The sequence below is a fragment of the Giraffa tippelskirchi genome, chromosome 3 (assembly GCF_054371585.1).
Source record: "Giraffa tippelskirchi isolate mGirTip1 chromosome 3, T2T-mGirTip1v1.2.pri, whole genome shotgun sequence".
Classification (NCBI taxonomy): Eukaryota; Metazoa; Chordata; class Mammalia; order Artiodactyla; family Giraffidae; genus Giraffa; species Giraffa tippelskirchi.
This window is the reverse complement of record NC_137277.1, coordinates 3,206,527-3,214,768: the sequence shown is the minus strand read 5'-3', so window position 1 is coordinate 3,214,768 and position 8,242 is coordinate 3,206,527.

Genomic DNA, 8,242 nt, shown 5'->3' with positions numbered 1-8,242 from the left:
GAAAAATAAAGTCAGCCACTGTTTCCACTGTTTCCCCATCTATTTCCCATGGAGTGATGGGACCGGACACCATGATCTTAGTTTTCTGAATGTTGAGCTTTAAGCCAACTTTTTCACTCTCCTCTTTTACTTTCATCAAGAAGCTCTTTAGTTCTTCTTCACTTTCTGCCATAAGGGTGGTGTCATCTGCATATCTGAGGTTATTGATATTTTTCCCATCAATCTTGATTCCAGCTTATGCTTCATCCAGCCCAGCGTTTCTCATGATGTACTCTGCATAGAAGTTAAATAAGCAGGGTGACAATATACAGCCTTGACGTACTCCTTTTCCTATTTGGAACCAGTCTGTTGTTCCATGTCCAGTTCTAGCTGTTGCTTCTTGACTTGCATACAAATTTCTCAAGAGGCAGGTCAGGTGATCTGGTATTCCCATCTCTTTCAGAATTTTCCACAGTTTATTGTGATCCACACAGTCAAAGGCTTTGGCATAGTCAATAAAACAGAAATAGATGTTTCTCTGGAACTCTCTTGCTTTTTTGATGATCCATCGGATATTGGCAATTTGATCTCTGGTTCCTCTGCCTTTTCTAAAACCAGCTTGAACATCTGGAAGTTCACGGTTCACGTATTGCTGAAGCCTGGCTTGGAGAATTTTGAGCATTACTCTACTAGCGTGTGAGATGAGTGCAATTGTGCGGTAGTTTGAGCATTCTTTGGCATTGCCTTTCTTTGGGATTGAAATGAAAACTGACCTTTTCCAGTCCTCTGGCCACTCCTAGTTTTCCAAATTTGCTGACATATTGAGTGCAGCACATTCACAGCATCATCTTTTATGATTTGAAATAGCTCAACTGGAATTCCATCACCTCCACTAGCTTTGTTCGTAGTGATGCTTCCTAAGGCCCACTTGACTTCACATTCCAGGATGTCTGGCTCTAGGTGAGTGATCACACCATCGTGATTATCTGGGTTGTGAAGATCTTTCTTGTACAGTTCTTTTGTGTATTCTTGCCACATCTTCTTAATATTTTCTGCTTCTGTTAGATCTCTACCATATCTGTCCTTTATTGAGCCTATCTTTGCATGAAACATTCCCTTGGTATCTCTAGTTTTCTTGAAGAGATCTCTAGTCTTTCCCATTCTATTGTATTCCTCTATTTCTTTGCAATGGTCCCTGAGGAAGGCTTTTTTCCTTGCTAATCTTTGGAACTCTGCATTCAAATGGGTATATCTTTCCTTTTCTTCTTTGCTTTTTGCTTCTCTTCTTTTCACAGCTATTTGTAATGCCTCCTCAGACAGCCGTTTTTCTTTTTTGCATTTCTTTTCCATGGGGATGGTCTTGATCCCTGTCTCCTGTACAATGTCATGAACCTCCATCCATAGTTCATCAGGCACTCTGTCTATCAGATCTAGTCCCTTAAATCTATTTCTCACTTCCACTGTATAATCATAAGGGATTTGATTTAGGTCAAACCTGAATGGTCTAGTGGTTTTCCCCACTTTCTTCAATTTAAGTCTGAATTTGGCAATAAGGAGTTCATGCTCTGAGCCACAGTCAGCTCCCAGTCTTGTTTTTGCTGACTGTATAGGGCTTCTCCATCTTTTGCTGCAAAGAATATAATTAATCTGATTTCGGTGTTGACCATCTGGTGATGTCCATGTGTAGTCTTCTCTTGTGTTGTTGGAAGAGGGTGTTTGCTATGACCAGTGTGTTCTCTTGGCAAAACTCTATTAGCCTTTGCCCTGCTTCATTCTGTACTCCAAGGCCAAATTTGCCTGTTACTCCAGGTGTTTCTTGACTTCCTACTTTTGCATTCCTCACTTTTGCAGTCCCCTATAATGAAAAGGACATCTTTTTTGGGTGTTAGTTCTAAAAGGTCTTGTAGGTCTTCATAGAACTGTTCAACTTCAGCTTCTTCAGTGTTACTAATCGGAGCATAGACTTGAATTACCGTGATATTAAATGGTATGCCTTGGAAACGAACAGAGATCATTCTGTCGTTTTTGCGATTGCATCCAAGTACTGCATTTCGGACTCTTTTGTTGAACATGATGGCTACTCCATTTCTTCTAAGCGATTCCTGCCCACAGTAGCAGATATAATGGTCATCTGAGTTACATTCACCCATGCCAGTGCTATATTTCTATAATACAATAGCAATGTAGGAGATGCAAGTTTGATATCTGGATCGGGAAGAAACCTGGAGAAGGAAATGGCAACCCACTCCAGGTATTCCTGCCTGGAGAATTCCATGGACAGAGGAGCCTGGCAGGCTATAGTCCATGGGGTCACAAAGAGTCAGACATGACTGAGCTACTAACACATTTCTGGCCTCAAGCCACGTGGGAGCTTAGCTCATCAACCAGGAATCAAACCCACGTGCCCTGCATTGGAAGGTGAAGTCTTAATTTCTGGACCTCCTGGGAAGCCCTTTGCAGATACAACACCAACGTTCCAATCCATGAAAGAAGTAATGATAAGCTGACCTTTATTAAAACTTCTGCTCTGCAAAATACGCTGTCAAGAGAATTAGAAGACATGCCACAAAGAAAATATTTGCAAAAAACATGTCTGATAAAGGACTGTTATCCAAACTACACAAAGAACTCTTAAAACTCAACAACAAGGAAACAAACCAAAAACCTTGATTAAAAAAATGCGCGAAAGATCTGAAGAGACATCTCACCAAAGAAGATAAACTACAGAGGGCAAATGAGTCTATGAAAAGATGCTCTGTCATTGGCTGTCCACTAGTACCTCAAAAGGACTGAAAGGACAGAATGTTCAATCACACAGAGGACCCTTTGAAAAGCTTCAGTGTATGAATGGTGAATCCCAAGCCCCATCTCAGCAGAGGCCAGCAATAAAGATGTGTTTATCCAGGAATGATTTGTGGAGAAACCTCTGGTCTAATGAAATGAATCCCCCAGACCCAAATGGGAGATCTACAGGAGTTTTGCATTTTCACATCATTAGAAACACCATGAGCTTGGACTGAAAGGTACAAAGAGAAGTTTAGGGAGATGGTATGGGGATTCCTTAAAAAACTAGGAATAAAACCACCATATGACCCAGCAATCCTATTCCTAGACATATACCCTGAGGAAACCAAAATTGAAAAAGACCCATGTATCCCATCGTCCATTGCAGCACTATTTACAATAGCTACAACATAGAAGCAACCTAGTTGTCCATTGACAGATGAATGGATAAAGAAGTTGTACATATACACAATGGAACATTCAGTTCAGTTCAGTTGCTCAGTTGTGTCCGACTCTTTGTGAACCCATGGACCACAGCACACCAGGCCTCCCTGTCCATCACCACCTCCTGGAGTTTACCCAAACTCATGTCCATTGAATCAGTGATGCCATGCAACCATCTCATCCTCTGTTTGTCCCCTTCTTCTCCCACCTTCAATCTTTCCCAGCATCAGGGTCTTTTCCAATGAGTCAGTTCTTCGCATGAGGTGGCCAAAGTATTGGAGTTTCAGCTTCAACATCAGTCCTTCCAATGAACATCCAGAACTGATTTCCTTTAGGATGGACTGGTTACATTACTCAGCCATAAAAAGGAATGCATTTGAGTCAGTTCTAATGAGGCAAATGAACCTAGAGCCTATTATACAAAGTGAAGCCAGAAAGAAGATAAATATCATATACTAACGCATATATAAGGAATCTAGAAAAATGATAACGAAGAATTTGCAGGGCAGCACTGGAGAAACAGACATAGGGAACAGACTTATGGACATGGGGAGAGGGGAAGAGAGGGGGAGATGTATGGAGAGAGGAACATGGAAACTTACATTGCTGCTGCTGCTGCTGCTGCTAAGTCGCTTCAGTCGTGTCCGACTCTGTGCGACCCCATAGATGGCAGCCCACCAGGCTCCCCCATCCCTGGGATCCTCCAGGCAAGAACACTGGAGTGGGTCGCCATTTCCTTCTCCAATGCATGAAAGGGAAAAGTGCAAGTGAAGTCGCTCAGTCGTGTCTGACTCTTAGCGACCCCATGGGCTGCAGCCTACCAGGCTCCTCCGTCCATGGGATTTTCCAGGCAAGAGTACTGGAGTAGGGTGCCATTGCCTTCTCCAACTAAAATACATAGCCAATGGGAATTAGCTGTATGTCTCAGGGAACTCAAAGAGGGGCTCTGTATCAACCTAGCGGGGTGGGATTGGGAGGGAGATGGGAGGGAGGTTCAAGAGGGAGGGGACATATGTATACCTATGGCTGATCTGTGTTGAAGTTTGACAGAAAACAACAGGATGCTGTAAAGCAATTATCCTTCCCTTAATGAACAAATAAATTTAAAAAAAAAAGAAAAGTTTAAATGAAGAAGGGCTATCTGAGCCCCTAAATTCTAAAAGGCAAGAAACAGTCTGCTGAAACCACTTGGCCCCAAGCATATTCTATCTTCCAAAATAAAGGAAGGATAATGCTGAGGGCTGGGCCATAGCTCCAAAGGACCAGTGGCCAGCCACCAAGGATGTTTTATAAGACTCAAACCGTAATCAAGTTTGCCCAGCTGGATTTCTGAAATTGCCTGGGACTGGTGACTACATTTTTCCTTTCATTTTATCCCTTTGGATCAGGAACATCTGTAACTATGAATTGTTATCTGATGTCTGCCCCACCACTGTATTTTGGGAGCAGATAACTTATTTTTCCAGTTTCACAGGCCCACAAATGGAGAGGGACTTTGTCCCATGATGGATTATATACAGAGGCTCAACCATATCTCAGAGAAGGCAATGGCACCCCACTCCAGTACTCTTGCCTGGAAAACCCCATGGACAGAGGAGCCTGGTAGGCTACAGTCCATGCGGTCGCTAAAAGTCGGACACAACTGAGCGACTTCACTTTCACTTTTCCCTTTCATGCACTGGAGAAGGAAATGGCAACCCACTCCAGTGTTCTTGCCTGGAGAATCCCAGGGACAGAAGAGCCTGGTGGGCTGCCGTCTATGGGGTCGCACAGAGTTGGACATGACTGAAGCGACTTAGCAGCAGCAGCAGCAGCAGAAACCGTACCCAACTTAGATGATGAGATTTGGGAACTGTGAGTTGATAAGACTCAGATGAGACTTTGGATTTAACTGGATGCTGTAATGGGTTGAGCCTTTGGGGGACACTGCAGGGAGATGAATGTATTTTGTGTATGAGATGGGCACACATCTTTGGGGGCCAGAGTTCAAACTGTGTCATAAGCTGGGTTATGGCTCCTTGAAGATATCAATACCCCAGTCCCTGGAATCATTGAATAGGTTACCTTTCAAGGTAAAAGGGACTCAGTGGATGTAATTAAGTTAGGAACTAGAGATGGTGACGTTATCCTAGATTATCCAGGAGGTCCTGGGAGGTTGTGAAGTCAATAAAAGGAGGTGTTGATGACAGAAGCAGAGGCTGGAATGATTTGCTTTGAATATGGTCACAAACCAGAGAATGCAAGTTACCTTGAGGAGCTGGAATAGTTAAGGAAACATATTCTCCCCTAAGGGCTTCCCAGGTGGCACTAGTGGTAAAGAATTCATTTGTCAGTGCAGGAGACTTAAGAGATGTGGGTTCAGTCCCTGGGTTAGGAAGATCCCCTGGAGGAGGGCATGGCAACCCACTCCTGTGTTCTTTTCTGGAAAATCTCATGGACAGAGGAGACATAAGAGATGTGGGTATGATCCCTGGGTCAGGAAGATCCCCCGGAGAAGGAAATGGCAACCCACTCTGGTATTCTTGTCTGGAGAATCCCACGGAAGGAGGAGCCTGGCAGGCTATAGTCCATGGGGTCACAAAGAGTCACAAAGAGTTGGACTGAAGCAACTTGGCATGTATGCACATTCTCCCCTAACGCCTCTAGAAAGAACATGGCTCCACAAATACCTTGATTTTAGCCCATAAATCCCATTGAGACTTCCAACCTCCAGAAATAAAAGATAATAAATTTGTGGAAGGTTATTATAGCAGTGGGGCTTCCCTGATGGCTCAGCTGTAAAGAATCCGCCTGCAGGAGAGTTGGGTTTGACCCCTGGGTCAGGAAGATCCCTTAGAGAAGGAAATGGCAACCCAGTCCATTATTCTTTCCTGGAGAATCCCACGGACAGAGGAGCCTTGTGGGCTACAGTCTATGGGGTCACAAAGAGTCGGACATGACTTAGCAAATGACAAAAACAGCAGTTAAATCATTACAACAGTAATAGGAGACTAACGCGATATCAATGATAACTGTTATTACTGTGCCCTTAATACTTACAACTTAGCTATTCTGACTCTTAAATACGCATTCCTATCATTTTTTAAGCAGAAAATATTGAGAAGGAGGGGAGCATTTCTTCTTGAAGACGGGTCCTCATTTTGTTTATTGTCTGAGGTATTATGTTACAATAAAATGAAATATACATGAAATGACCTCAGATGGACTATTCTAAAGATTTAGTATTTGCTATTTATAACAATTTCAAAAAATATTTTGATCTACATCAATTCAAAGTTCTAGATAATACCATTTGCCTCCAGCAATCCCTTTTACCCTTATAATTTGCAACCTTAATCTACAAGGATTTGGGTTACTACAGCAGCAGTGTTGCTACCAATTTTTCTAAAATGGAAATCGAGTTTTACAAGGAGCTTTTTACTTGGCCTAAGAAAATTGATAAAAATGTACTAAAAATGAACTTTTAAAAGAAATTTGTGTATGGCTTTTGGGGTTGGTCTAAATTTCAGAGCCATCTGGCTTAATACTTTAAGCATTCTTTTTAAAACATTTCAGATTGCACATTCTTATCATCACATATTTTAAGCACAACCTACAGTATGTAAATTTTTGTATTTATGCACTCTATATAAACTTACTATATTATGCATATGTCATATCATATACAAAAACAAGAGAAAGAAACACAAAAATCGAAATGAACTTCTTTAATATTTTCTTCTCACACCCCAATAGGTCATTTTATATACCTGCAGAGATGTGTCCAGCCCATCTGGCAGCTTCTGGTTGTACAGCTTGGATGAAAATGACAAGAAGACCCATTTGGGGACCAACTCTTTTTTTACTAGCCACTGTGATCTCTGACAAACTGAATCACTTGATTGAGTGAATTAATTCAATTAAAGTGCATCGCTTACTCAGCACTGTTATTGGAAATTAGAAAGAGTTTCACCAACATGAAGGTGGTAGTTGTGGTTGTTAATATAGTGTACTCTGCTAAGTCGTTTCAGTCGTGTTTGATTCTCTTCAACCCTATGGACTGTAGCCCACCAGGGTCCTCTGTCCATGGGATTGTCCAGGCAAGAATACTGGAGTGGGTTGTCATGCCCTCCTCCAGGGGATTTTCCTGACCTAGGGATCGAACCTGGGTCTCTGTGGCTCTTGCCCTGCAGGTGGATTCTTTACCACTGAGTCACCAGGAAGTCCTATTACTATAATACTTGTCTTAGAAAACATATTAGGGTTCTTGCTTCGTCTCTTCTGGGTTTTGGCCATGTCTGGGGAAAAAATGACTTATGGGATAGGAGGCATCATTGTTGGGAAATGAATGCATTTTTAATTTTCATGATCTCTCTCTACCTACCCCATTGATCTGGTGGTTCTGATCCCTCTGACTCGCACTGTGTTTGTGATTTTCCTGTGAGTTTGCACGTGTAGGTTTGGTGATGCATGTTTTGTGTTTGCAAGTGTTTTTCCACGAGGGACTTGGGGAGAACAGAAAAACGTTTTCTATCCTTTACCAGTTAGGTCCTGTCCCTTCCATAAACTCAAACATGAAATGCTTTCTCTTTTTGCCATACTTATTTATTTGTGGCTACCCTAGGTCTCCGTGGATGCGTGAGCACTTTTCTCTTGCTGTGGCGAGTAGGGGCTCCTCTCTGGTTGCGGGGCCCAGGCTTCTACTGTGGTGGCATCTCTTGTCGCCCAGCATGGGCTCTAGGGCAGAAGCGCTTCAGCAGTCGTGGCCCACAGGCGTAGTGGCCCCACGGCAGGAGCAGTCTTCCTGGACCAGGGATCAAATCTGTGTCTCCTGCATTGGCAGGCAGATTCTTTACCACTGGACCACCTGGGAACTCTCCCAAATGCTTTCTTAATCGAATTCTCTATTACCAAGAGCATTCCCTAGGCTGATAGCACACTATTCCTTCAGCGAAAGGCAGAGCTTCACACAAGAAACAAGGCTTTATGTGAAAAATTAAAAAAAAAAGCCTTCTCTAGTTTTCTTTTCCATCTCTCAAACCTTCTCAGTTCTTCC